Below are 14,448 nucleotides of genomic sequence, written 5' to 3'. Positions count from 1 at the left end.
CTCCGTGTGTGGCGTCTTCGCTCACATGCCCTCGGGCTGGGGAGTGCGCTACACTTCCCATTACAAATAAAAAACTGCCTCAAAACATTAATTCAATGTGAATTTTGGAATTGTGAGCAGAAAGCTCTCAGCTACTCAAATTACTGCGTGAACCAACAGCTTTCCATAGATCAAGCCAAACACTGAAAACCCATCTTTTTGTGATGTAACTCATTGCCACAGACGTGCTAGAAGTGGCGGCCGGCACAGGTAAGCGGAGTGGGGCAGGGTGCGGTAGGGGGCAGCCGACGGATGATAGAATAGGTATAATAATACCTATTTAATTTTAATTAACTATGCCTATTCCCTCATCTGTCGACTTCCCCCCCTTCTACCATGCCCCGCTCACCGCATTTACTTGTACTGGCCGCCGCTGCACGGTAGCCAATGAAAGGCCAATCGTGGTGCAATGATGTAGGGAGAAGTTTCAGCTAGCCTGAGCTGTTCGAATCCTCATATTACAATGGCTTTCCTTGCACAAAAGGATGATCTTTTATGACTAGCAGTACATAAACAACTGACGTCACAGTTCTCTAGTAGTGAATCCTTGCTGCTACATCTTTTGGAAATCGCTTAATTTGGTAAACTTCATCAGTCTCATTTTAAGTGGGGTGGTAATGTCTAAGACAAAAGCCACTAGCGGTAATTATGTTGTCACATGGTAATGGCTGCTCAGTTTTGACACCACCCCAACTTTAACCACTTAAAATGGAAATAATGCACAGTAATGGTCTTTGCAAATAGGTTTACAGCCCTGTTACCACATTTCGGTACGGGTTGCCTGTATAATATCCTTATTGTATTGTCTGGACTCAGTGGCGTAACGAACCTTTAGGGGGCCGCCCTGCAGGGTACATGAAGGGACCCCTCCGGACTCAATCTAGAGCTCCCCAGCAAAGTGCGGTGCTGACGGGGCCCCCTGGAGGGTGAGGGCCCCCCCGCACCGCGGGTGTTGCAGGGACCTGTGTTACGCCCCTGTCTGGACTAAACTATGCAGACAAATACCCCGGTGTGGACTACGGTGTTTTGTGAAATGCTGCATTGGTGGCATCAAGAACCAATAAGAAAGCACAAAGCCACAGAAGTGCTACCAAAGCCACTTTAGGAAAATGCTCTAAGAGAACACTAAACAAACAAAAAGCTGCATAAGAGCTGTCAGGAGCCACTGTGGAGTACAGTTGTACAAGGAGTAAATGAACCACTGTGGAAGCAACCGCTGTATATCTGCGATCAGAAACCACTGTGGGAAAATAGGGGACAATAAACAAGCACAGGGCTCGAAAAAATATCTTCACATCACCTCCCATCTTGATAGAACTCCATTGTCTCCCCTTGCCAGCCCACACCATCTTCAAAACCAGCTGCATCTTTTACAAAGTCATCACGACCAGCACCCCCGCTTATATAACAGACAAGCTCACACCCACAGCCAGGACACCATCAGACTGTAGACTAAGAAGAGAGAAAAAGAAAAAACAAGACAGCAAGTCTTTTCCATCAATGCACCCAGGATTTGGAACAACATCCCTGTATCCTTCAGGACCGCGCCAACACAGCTCCAATTCAGGAAAGAGTTGTAGACGTGCTTCTTTAAAGAACACTACATCACAAAGTATTAGCGGTCCACAACTCACTGCCTCTTTTAGCTTTGATAGTGTACAGCATCCAAGTGCCTTTTAGATTGGCTTGCACTATAGAAATACCATATACATACATACAGCATACATACAACATACAGACAAAATGCCGCAGAAGCACTATCAAGGACTTCTGCAGGAGCAAAATGCTGTAGAAGGTCTGTCAGGGGCTATTGTGGAAAAAAATACTACAAAAGCACTCTCTGAGGGTATTGTGGAAGAAAAAAATGCTTCTGAAGCATTAAGTACCACTGTGGAGAAGAATGCTGCAGAGGCACTGTCAGGGGCCACTGAAAAATAAAATGCTGTAGAAGTGCTAAAAAGCTGGCGAAGCTGTGACAGCGGGCACAGACCTTATGGCTCTGCTAATGTGTTTTTTTAAACCAAGCATATTCCAAAGTGGCTGTTGTACATGCAAGGCAGCCATCCTGTAATGTGTTTTTATTTTTTTCAGAAGAAATACCAAGACAGGTGCAATGCATGCATGAGCACAGCGGGCATCTTGTCATGGAGTTTGTTAAAAATAAAATATATCCTAAGATGGTTGCGGTGGATCCACACAGGCATGTGTAGGCACAGCACCCATCATGAAATGCGTTTTGTTTTAATGTTAAAATTGCGCTGCAAGATGATCACCATTTGTTCTTAGGTAGGCACAGTGACCGTCTTGGAAAGGCGTTTGTAAACATTAAAACAAAACTTATTCCAAGATATGTGCACCATGGGGTGGATTCACAGAACTAACTTAAGACAAAATCCTGAACTTACTACTTTTGGTATTCACAGAAGGCATTTAGTAGTAGTAAAGTTAGGATTTTGTCTTAAGTTTGACTTAAGACAAACTTAGGACAGACTTAAGAAAGACTTAAGACAAACTTAAGACAGACTTAAGACAAAATCCTAACTTAAATCTGTCTTAAGTCTGTCTTAAGTCTGTCTTAAGTCTGTCTTAAGTCTGTCTTAAGTTTGTCTTAACTTAAGACAAAATCCTAACTTTACTACTATTAAATGCCTTCTGTGAATACCAAAAGTAGTACGTTTAGGATTTTGTTTTCAGTTAGTTCTGTGACTCGGGCCCCATGTGTGTGAAAGCACACACGGGGGAGCAAGCAGTCGCTGGGGAGGCAGTAAGGGGAGTACTTTTATAGAACGAGAGGGCGTAGGAGTGAGGAAGCAGAGGGGCAGAAGCATCACATCAGCAGTGAAAAGATGCAGCTCATGCAGTCAAAAGAGTATCCTGGGCTGGACAAACGCAAGAATAGAGGGAAAGCCATGAAATCAAGAGCAGGGACCTGAGACAGACAACAAAGCTGACCCAAAGACACTCAAGGATATGTAAAGTATGGAAACCATAGGTCTGCTCTTTGTGGCAGGACAAGAAAATTAAAAAAAAAATCAAATATAATTAACGCTTGGGCAATCTCCTGCAATACACATGCCACCATTCCTCAAAATATTACATTTATAAATGACATATTACAGAGGAGCAGTTTCTCCTCTTTAGTAATCACTGCTTGTGATAATAAGGAGGATGCACTTTTTGGTGATCTTTAATAAATGAATAAATGGTTTCGAATAATATATTTCATTCTCATTTTTAAGAGATAATTCATGCTGGTTTGAGGATGCTTGTTACTGAAGTCATTTCTTTGGTGTCAGAGAACACTTTCTGCTGTGGCTCAAGTGGAGTCGTCTAAACAGATTCCCTGACAGTGCTTTAGTGTGGCATTATTATCACCACTAGAGTCTGATGCTAGAGCCAGTACATTTTTTGTAGACAAATGGGCATTCTTACCATCTGGACTTTTAAGGTCCTTGTAACCTGTGTATTTTAATATTATACCACCAGCAGCACACTGTAATGTTTGTGTGCCATCTTCTTATCACTGGTGACACCATAGAATGTCTTTGTATATCTCAGATGTGCACAGGAAGTGAACTAGTGGGCAATGTTGGGGAGACCATCATCGAGCAAAGCAGCTTATTAATTGGTTTGTCATTTTCAAGGATTCGTGTTTTTCGATTTCAAGATTTGCCAGTTCTCTGGTTATGATGTGATAAACAGAGTAAACTCTCATTGATCCATCTAGAAGGTTGGATAATATGAGGAAATCGCATTCTCCAAAATATAATTTTATTGTCTTTTGAATTCTTACACCTTTAATGTATATAAACAAAACATAGTTTACATTCAACACTATGGGGGTGATTATGATAGGTCAGGAGACCGCCCAACAATCAGTCGGTGGTCCGGCCACCGCATTATGATGCGACCTTAAGGCGGGCGGTCGCAAAGTGATCCTTTTCACAGCGGCTTGTGCTGCAGCCCAGGAAAAGGGCCGCACCACATGCTGCTGTGAAAAGGAGCCCTTCCTGCACGTCCATGGACTGTGCGCCATGCATCACTAAATGTGCCCCTAGCACCACTTTGAGTGGCCCATGAAGGTCAAAGGCCCTGTTTGAGGCCCCCAATATCCCTTTCCGACAGCATGTACATGGCGGTGTTACCACCATGAATAGGCTATCAGAAAAGGAAACCCAAATACCAACGGCGGTGCCTGGCTCAGCACCACCGCCATTCTGGGCCACGACTCTGACTGTCACCCCGTCGGAATCTGAGATCCTGTCGGAGGTGTAAGTGTGGACACGGCCCGTTGTGGGTCTTACAGCCAGCATTAAAATGTGGCGGTCGGACCGAAGAGCTGTCAGACCGCCAACAACGGCCTGTCGGTTTGCAGTCCAACCGCTATCATAATCAGCCCCAAAATCTTTATTGGTATTGATATTGGTATATTTTGTATATCACGTGAATGTCCGTGGGTATCTTGGCACTGGCGTCTGCTAAGTACGGTACTGGACAAGAGGAGTGTTGAAAATAACACATCACAATTGGAAACAACCGAGGTTTGAGATGTTTTCAAGTTTGACTGCCATTTTATATGTCCCAACAGATTGTTCCAGAGTTGACAGGCAGTGTAAACAGAGCTTCCACCACCCCATGTAATTTTCTTTATTTTAGGAACATTGACTGTTCTGAAGGCTGCAGAACACAAAGACTTCTCGACATATACCAGGAGAATTTCTTCTTAATGTACTCAGGGCCTATACCATGCAAAGATGTATGTGCTAAGCACAGTGCCTTAAAAGCCACTCTGTTTGTTTACTGGAGCCAGTTGAGTTCCATAAAGCCTCTGAAACAGACTTGTAATTGGGGATTCTCTTGATGAGTCGGGTCATCCTTGGCTGAAAAGTATGGTTGGCCGTGGCAGTGCCCGCAAGGGACTCTCATGTATCGTGGTTCTGTACCTCCAATGCTGATCTCTTCTTACTCCATTCCCCGCGCCAGGTTCCGCCACCCTACACTACCATCAAAGGAGATGCTTAGGAAAACTGAACAGAGATAAATGGAATGGAAGCGAAAGACAAAGACAGGAGCACTTCTTGTCTTGTTGAGTCTCAGGGTCTTGAACTGTTAGCATCTCACGACAGAAGCAGCTCAGACTGTGTTGCTCAGTGTGAAGTATCTACTAACCAAAGTGAGAAGTTCGCATTGTAAATCAGTGTTGGCAATGTTGTAGGCTGGTGTGCATTAACAGAAGGCACATCAAGGCACTAGACTCCTGTGCCCTTCTGTGATTTTGTGGTCAGTTACTGGGTTTGAGAAGAGTGCTCTTGTAAGGTGCTGCTGAAAGGAAGTGAGACACAGGTAAATGTAACTCCTCCATTACCATAGAGTAACACATGTTACACCATGTTTACCTAACAAGAACAGTGTAATGTTTACAGCCATTGCTTCATGGTACTATGGGGCATATTAGCAAGAATCTCGTTAAAATTATCGCCGCTTTAGCGGCAGGAAACTGCCGCTAAAACGGCGATAATGGGCTTGCTAATATGCGTTATAGAATTCCAATAGAAGCCCAGGTTAGATGTGCATGACATCTAACCTGGGCTTCTATTGGAATGGCGATAATTTTAACGAGGTTCTTTCTAATATGCCCCCATGTTCTCAGTTCAGTTTTCCATGCAAACTTGTTACCTTATGTTTTTGCAAGACCAAGGGGGCAAGATGAATTCTCTGCGAAGGTCAATAAAAATGGACCCCACAAATATACCATGGTTTGTCTATCTATTACTCAACACTATTTTTCATCTGTTGCAGGTGGTGGTTAGAAGCGGTGGGTTTGCAACAGAATCTACATGGGAGAGCATATGCTGTGAAAGTTGAGATGTGAGGGTTGAGATGACAGTTTCTGACTTTGGGGTTGGAGCAGCAATGCACAAGGCCTTTGCCAGAGAAGGAACCTGGAACCTCTAAGACGCGGCCCACATCCCCGAGCTGTGCCCAACATATCCTTTGTGCCCACAAGAGGAGAACCCAGACCAGTGTAACTCTGGTGTGACCAGGCCTTCACAAAGCAGGAAAAGCATTAAAGGTCCTGGTAGCCCCGGACAGAAGTCCACCCCTCACACCACCCTTCGGGAATGACATGAGAGCTTAAGGCAGGGTGCCCTATACTTCATGTGAGGACCTATCTGCATGAGCAGACAGGTCCCAATAATATCTAAGCCCATTCTTAGATATTACAAGTGCTCAGTAAGGCCATCCTGAGTATATGGTCCAGAAACTGGTCATTACAAGTTTCCTAGCATCATAAGGGCTTTACTGAATCCTGGATGTTTGATATGAAACATCTCAGAATAATAAACCTGCACTGATTCCATTCTCAGATTTATTATTCCATGCACTCAGAGGTCCCTTCTAGGGGGGACCCCTGAACCAAACCGACCATTGATGGGTTCCTGATTGGTAAACACCAGCCTGCCACCATGAGACAGGTTTGTGGACCTCTGGGGTGGGAGCCTTCACTCTCAGGGCCCATAAACACAGCCTTTCCTGGGTGGAGGTGTTCACTCCTCCCCCAGGTCAGGAAGAGTCATCTTTGGCAGGGCAGCTTCAAAGGCCTTGCCCCCTTTGCAATGTGACCTCCAGCCTCTCCTGCTATCAGGAGCAGGCCCCCTTCCTGTCTCACTCCCTTTTCAGTGGGAAGTCAGGCGGGAAACTTTAGCACGCCCACCTCTGCCAACTCCACCCCTCGGCTGGAGGAGGCGAGGTGAAGCCCACTCCTCAGTTCCTGCCACCTTACTGACGGGGGCATCCCCCAATCAGGGAAATAGATTGTGCTCACTCCCCCTAGTGGGGTGAGCACACCAAGGTTGTAGTCACCCTAACGTTAGTAGCCCATTTGCTACTACCTTGAGAACCATAAACCGCCCTGAACCCAGAATTGAGAATTGACAACCTAAGAAGACTGAAATCCGAAAATTCCAGCAGTGAAGACTCCAGGCCCAACTGACTTGGCCCCAGCCGTACCGACCTGCCTGCATCTCCGAGCCCCCTTGCTAGGAAAACAACAGCTCCAAACAGGATTAGCAACCTCCAGACTTGGTGAGGACAGATCCTCCACTTCAACAAAGACTCGAGACTCCCGAGGGTAGCGGAGCTGACCACAAAAGAAGATGAAGCCCCTGTGGAACCAAGAAACCCTGCTCCAGGACTTACTTCTGCACCCGTCGTCAACGACCTGTTTCCAGAAGAACCACCAGTCCTGAAGTGGTTCACCAGTGGTCCTGACTTGCAATCCATCAAGGGGTGTCACCTCTATGGTCCAGTGTTGACGCCTGCAACCTCTTTAAGATGACCCCCCTACACAACGACCTTCTGGTAAGGAGGAAACCTGACATCAGAAGACACCCCTGCAGTCTCCAGCCCTGTGTGCAGTTGACCAGTTCCAATGGTGTTCTGACATCGTCCTGCATCTGAAGATACTTACCTGGCTGTTGTTTACCTTCACAACAAAAAGGGGAAGGGGGCAAGGAGCTAAATAAAGGTTCAGTAACTCGTGCTCCCTTAAACTAGATTTACATCCCACGAGAGTCACTGTTCCTATGGAAGAGAAGTAGAGAATGGTTGAGGACAGTGTGTCCTGATCTTGTTGCCCTCACACATCCCTAGGGGTGTCATGCTTCATCATTGGGCAATCCTCCTTGTTGGGCCGATGCTGAAATGCCCTAAGGGTCCCCCGAAGGGTCATTTTATCGGAAATCTTTTTGAGATAAAGCAGTAAGGGTGTGTGAGGGTGTGTGTGGCAGTGGTGTACTAACGTGAAGTTAAAAGAAGACTGGAGGGGTAACTAGTAAATTTATTGAAAAAAGGGGCCCCTCTGCCATCGGTAAAAAACTAGAAGGTTGTGCTGCTTGAGGGAGATAAAGGCCCTCTGTAGCTAAACATACAACATACCTCTAAGGGGCATGTTTAGAGGTCAACATGTTTCTCGCAATGATTGGTCTCCGGAGGAGATCCCACACGCTTCTTCAGGACCAGAGAGAGTGCAGTGAGTGCCAGGAATGTGCGGTGGCCTGTAACAATTAATCTAGTGCCACTAGAATGAAGGAACGACAAAAACAGAGAGAGGCAGAATCAATACATCTAAATACCACTGATATGTGTTGTATTCATTGGGATGCATTCTAGCTTATTTAGATTGGACTTGTATTCTATGTTCTGTATTCTTGTTGGGGGTTCTATGGATGGGCGGTTGGGAGGCATTGAGTGAAGGCACGGGAGCTTGGTGGTTGTGTAAGCTGTTCATCTGCTGTACTTGGAATAAACTTAAGGAATTCATCTCACGCACATTGTTTTGGATTACTTTAGGAATTTATGGCGACAAGGATGAGATGTTCAGAGACAGCGTAGAAAACAGCGTTCACTTGGCTTCAAGGTATTTTTATTTTTTTCAATTTATGTTGTGCGGAAAAGCACCAGCGGCTGATTGATTTATTGTGCTTGTGATTGCACCAGCGGCTGATTGATTTATTGTGCTTGTGATTGCGCCAGCGGCTAACTGCGAGCAGAGGTATTTTGATTTGGAAAAGCTGTTTGACTTTTACTTAAAGTCATTTAGAAGACAAGTTTTATACAGACACTCGTTACGTTGTCACGGTGTGGCATTTCATCCTGTATTATCCCATTATAACTATTTTGGTGAAGCTTAACGGAAAATATGGAAAGGTAACCGTTACTTGGGCTTGAGCGTTGGAATTCTCCGAGCGAGGTCCGAGCGCTGGATTCGTCACAGGGCTGGTGTTGTGCAAGCTCATTGAAGTTGCGGCGCAATGCATTCTGGATCGCGCTGAGCTTTCTGGGAAATTGACGTCATCACGTACGCAAGGCGGCCATCTTGGAATTATTTATCGGCATTTATCAGCATTGTGAAGTGTTTTGCACACTTTTTATGTCCACAATTTTATTGCGAACTTCTGTGATTCGCACACTTTCAACTCAAAAGGAAATTTATCTCGCATTAATATTATTTTATTTCGAGACATTTATTTATTTATGGAAATTATTTTTTTTTATTTAGCATTTCCACAATTTACCTGATTACAGTGATGTATACATCTATATTTGTTTAACCACTCTTATTTTCAGGAAGTTAATACAATTTGTCATTTATTTCACTTTATACAATTTATTTAAGATGTCTTCTATTTTAGCGCCTCCACATTTCTTACCGGTTGCAGGAGAACCAAAAATTGAATGGGAGTTATGGTATCCCATGTTTTTGGCATATGAGGAAGTATTGGAGGAAGATGGTTGTTCTCAAAAAAGGAAACTAGATCTTCTGAGGCATTGTTGAGGTGGACAGGGAATAAAAGAATTTACAAATTTGCCCCCAATTGAAGGATCGGAGGAGACTGATGTATTTGAAGTTGCTGTAAAACAACTGTCTTTACGTTTTGGTAAGAAAATAAATACCGTAATGGAAAGATTCAAGTTTTACTCACGAGCCCAAAAAGATGATGAGTCTATTGAAAACTACGTCTCAGCATTACGTGCTTTAGCGGGTTCATGCGCTTTTGATACCATCAACTATGAACAAGTTCTACGAGACCAAATCATTATGAAAACTAAGAGTAAAAAGAAACAAGAGAGGTTATGGTTGGGTACTGAATCCTCTTTGAGCACTGTGGTTAACATAGCTAAGGGCATTGAACAGTCTGAGAAGTTTGTAAATGAGATTAGAGGTCAATCTCAAAGTGTTTCTGTGAAAATTCAGGATTCCACTTCTGAAGTGTCTCTGGTTAAGAACCAGTCCTATTTAAAGAAACCTTTGCATTCTTTTAAAAAAGAGGTCGAAGTGAAAGAAAACAAGTGGGGGAAAAAAGAATTTACCCCTTCTGAAAACAAATTTGGTGGGAGACGTAATTTCATATGTTATAGGTGTGGTAGTTTTGACCATGTTGGAAATTTTAGAAATTGTCCGGCATTAAATAAAATTTGTATAAAATGCAAGAGGGTAGGCCATTTTGGGAAAATGTGTAGATCTAGTCAAAAAGTCTATTGCGTAACATCAGGTGAAGAAGGAATGTGTGAACAATTCAGTGAATTCAACTGCATTTCTTGTGTTGGATGTAGTGACACCAAGAATTTTCCATCTTGTTTTATATCTATTGATGGTGAAGACATTCAAATGATGGTTGATTCTTGTGCTTGGTACACTATAATTGGGAAAGAAGTGTTTCTGAAATTAAACGGTCACAAAGAATTATTGTCTCCTGATATTAGACCTGGTGGTTATACTGAAAAAAAAATTGATTTGGAAGGTTTTTTTTGGGCAGATTTAAATTTTCAAGGTGGAAGAACCAGGGGCAAGGTATATGTTGCTACTAAAGGTGTGTCAATTTTAGGATGACCTCATCAGAAGGAAATGGGGATGAAGCTTGATCCTAATGCCTCACCATCTGTGTATATTGTGTCTGAGTCCAATGAACAATTTGTTGCTAGTGTTAAGGGAATGTATCCAAATGTTTTGAGGAGAGTCTTGGTGAATATGTTGATTTCAAACATAAAATTATTCTCAAAAGTACTGCTATTCTGGTGAGACACAGAGTACGCAATGTACCTCTTGCTTATCGAGATAAATTAAAAAGTATGTTGGCAGAGTTAGTACAAGGTAAGGTCATCGAACCCATTGAATCTTCACCGTGGGTTTCTCCGATTGTTCTTTCTCTTAAACCTAACGGGGATCTTCGGTTATGTGTTGATCTCCGCAGTCTTAATAAAGAGATTTGGACTGATAGACATCCTTTACCTAATATACACAAATTAATCTCTACGCTATCTGGGGCTTGTGTTTTTTCAACATTGGATTTGGCTAGTGCCTATCATCAGGTTATGCTGCATGAAGATTCAAAATGTTTAACAGCATTCATAACACCGGAGGGTATGTACCAATTCTTAAGAATGCCTTTTGGTTTAGCTAGCGCAGCATCTGTATTCCAAAGGTTAATGAAGGAAGTTTTGGAAGGTTGTACTGGTGCAATAGCCTTTCAGGACGACATATTAATCTATGGGAAAGATTCCGAGGAACATGATAACAATTTGATGAGGGTTTTGCAAAGTATACAGAATAAAGGGTTGACTCTCAAATATTCAAAATGCAAATTTAGACAAGGGAAGGTTGAATATCTAGGGCATGAAATATCTAGCCTGGGCATCAAACCTAAGTTCAACCACGTTAAAAGCATTGCTGAAGCACCCGCTCCAACTAACAAAGAACAGTTATACTCATTTTTGGGACTTACTGAGTTTTATAGCAAATTTATCCAAAATTATGCTTCAAAAGTATTTAATCTTAGATTGTTGTTAAAAAAAAATGCAAAATTTGACTGGAGTAAAGACCAACAAATTGCGTTTGAAATGCTTAAGAAGGAGATTTGCTCAGCACCATTTTTGAAACTATTTGTGGTTGGACAGGAATGTGTAGTAGCTGTTGATGCGAGTGGGACAGGTTTGGTTGCAGTTTTGATGCAGAGAAGTAACGGAACTGAACATATTATTTCGTATGCTTCTAGATCATTGCGTGGTGCTGAATGCAATTATTCCACTATAGAGCGGGAATTATTAGCGTGTACTTGTGCTGCACAGCATTTCAGACAATTCTTGTGGGGAACGAAATTTTGTTTAAGGACGGACCACAAGCCATTGATTAACATGTTAGATGCAGGTGGTGGAAGAACTTTAACTGCACGTTTGGCTAGATTGGCTGCGAAGTTGCAAGCATTTCAATGTAGTGTTGAGTATATTCCTGGCCGTATGAATGTTCATGCTGATTGTATGTCTCGGTTGCCTCTACCTTTTGATGTGGATTCTAGTGATTCTGGGGAAGAATGTGTTGATGTTGCATATACTTTTGAAGATGTCAGCGGAATTGGTTTATCTGGAGTTATTTCAGAGGATGATTGGAGAAGAGCCATGGGTGAAGATAATGTTTTGTGCAGAGTTCTTGAATATTTACGTGTTGGTTGACCAGAAGAGAGGAAGTTGGATGGTGAGTTGAGTTCGTTTTTTAAGGTGAAGGATGAACTTATGTCTTCACAAGATATCGTTACTAGAGGTGACAAAATTGTTCCTCCATATGGTGTTAGAGAGAAGTTTATGATCATTGCCCATGAGGGACATTTAGGCATGTCTTGTACTAAGAGGCGTTTAAGAGAATTCTATTGGTGGCCAAGCATTGACAGCATTGTAGATAAATGGGTTAGAGATTGTGTTCCTTGCTCTAAAAGTGATAAGTCGGTCAAACCTTTGTCTACTTCCACAACTCCTATTGAGTATGTTGATGGACCCTGGAAGAAACTGAGGATTGATATCATTGGCCCTTTGTGTTTGCCTTCTTCTAAAGAAGTTTTTGCTCTGGTTTTAATAGACTACTTTTCTAAATGGCCGGAAGTTAAAGTTGTAGAAAAAATTACTTCTTTGCAGGTAATAGAATTTCTTGATAATGTTTTTTCCCGTGAGGGTTTACCTTCAGAGTTGGTTTCGGATAATGGTACCCAATTTACCAGTAAGGAAATGGAATTGTTTTTGAAGACTTATGGAATTGTGCACAAAAGGGTTTCTAATTATAACCCACAGGCGAATGGTCGGGTTGAGCGTTTCCACAGAGTTATCAAAGAATCCATTCAACTGGCTGTGAAGAGCAATATTGATTGGCGGAAAGCTTTGCGAGATACTTTGCTTAATTATCGTACTTCTCCGAGTGCGGTTACTGGTTATTCTCCTTTTGAAATGTTGAGAGGTCGGAAGCCTGGGTTGAAACTTCTGCCTTGGTGGTTGAAAGGGAGGTATTCACAGGATGATGGTGTGGATTTTGCTCAAGCTAGAGAACGTGTACGAAATTATCAAGGGAAAATGAATAAGTATAAGTTTGTGCATCAGGGGCAAGATCAGAGAATTCAAATTGGTGATTTGGTTCGAGTAAAATGTGGAGGGACTTACAATAGGAGGGGGTCTAAATGGTCTGATCCTATTGAGGTGATTGAGGTTTTTTCTAGAGCTGTGAGGGTAAAAGATGGTAAAGTTTGGAATTTCAGACGTGTTTCTCTGTTCAGAAATAGGTCTATTGTAGGGAAACCTCAATTGCCTGTAGTGCATTCTAAAAAGGTAATTCATGAGGATTCTCAGAATTTCTTTGATAGTTTCTGTGTTCCTGATCCTATCTCAGATAGTGGTATTGGGCATGGTCAAGTTCTTGGATCCATTTCAAGTGGCCATTTTGGGAATGGTTTTGAGCAAACTCCTTTTCCTGTTGTGGAACAGAATAGTATGATTGGGGAAATGGTAGTTGCTGATGGTACCTCTAAGGATGCAAACAAATTGGTGTGTGAACCTAGAAGGAGTTGTCGTATTAGGAATGCTCCGATAAAAATGAAGGATTTTGTGAAATACTGATGAATCTATTTTCTTTTTGTTTTGTTTTTTTTGTTTTTTATAGGGGGGAGGTGTGTTGTATTCATTGGGATGCATTCTAGCTTATTTAGATTGGGCTTGTATTCTATGTTCTGTATTCTTGTTGGGTGTTCTATGGATGGGCGGTTGGGAGGCATTGAGTAAAGGCACGGGAGCTTGGTGGTTGTGTAAGCTGTTCATCTGCTGTACTTGGAATAAACTTAAGGAATTCATCTCACGCACATTGTTTTGGATTACTTCATGAATGTAGCTTAAAAGGGGCCTAGGTCCCCCATTGGTGAACCAAGTGCTTGTGGTATCTTTACATCTTCTGTTATGTTACAGTAAGTGATTCTATTGTGGGCTATAGAGCTATAGCAACAAAAAGACGAACAAGCAATTACTCATGTGAAAATATGTTTAGCCCATGGCGCAGTATCCAATATGTGGCAAGGACAAACAGACATATATTATCATTAGTCATTAGTCAAGTATTGCTGTAAAGCCGCCATGGCAGGGAGGTAGTACAGATGCGGTGCAAAATCACACAAAACTATACTAAGTTACACCACTGATGGTAAACCTCAGGTAACTGTGTAGGTATAGCACATATAATGCAATTAGTATGCTTTCCCAAATTTTACAGTAAAAAGTCCCATGAGATCTGTTTGAGGAGTCATAATGTTAGGCAAAGGTAGCGCTAGTTAAGGAAAACCAAAAGGTGGGGCCGTACGTGATGGCCGCCAGGAAATCAATGCAAGAAAGCGACGTATTACTTACAGTTCTCATAGGTTAAGGAGGCCTGCTCACCTACCCGACCTCTCGCCATCTCCGTGATGGTTACTGTGTGGTCACTGCTGCTTCTTGTAGTGGTGAGGTGACTGGCGTGGGCACGTGTTGGTTACTAGCAGCGTCCGGGTCATACGTAGGTGTGCGTGTGACTCAGCATGCGTGCCTCGGATCTGGCTACGCAGACCG

Source organism: Lissotriton helveticus, chromosome 8, assembly GCF_964261635.1.
Source record: "Lissotriton helveticus chromosome 8, aLisHel1.1, whole genome shotgun sequence".
Lineage (NCBI taxonomy): Eukaryota > Metazoa > Chordata > Amphibia > Caudata > Salamandridae > Lissotriton > Lissotriton helveticus.
The sequence above is the reverse complement of the archived record's forward strand: the minus strand, read 5'-3'. Positions refer to the sequence as shown.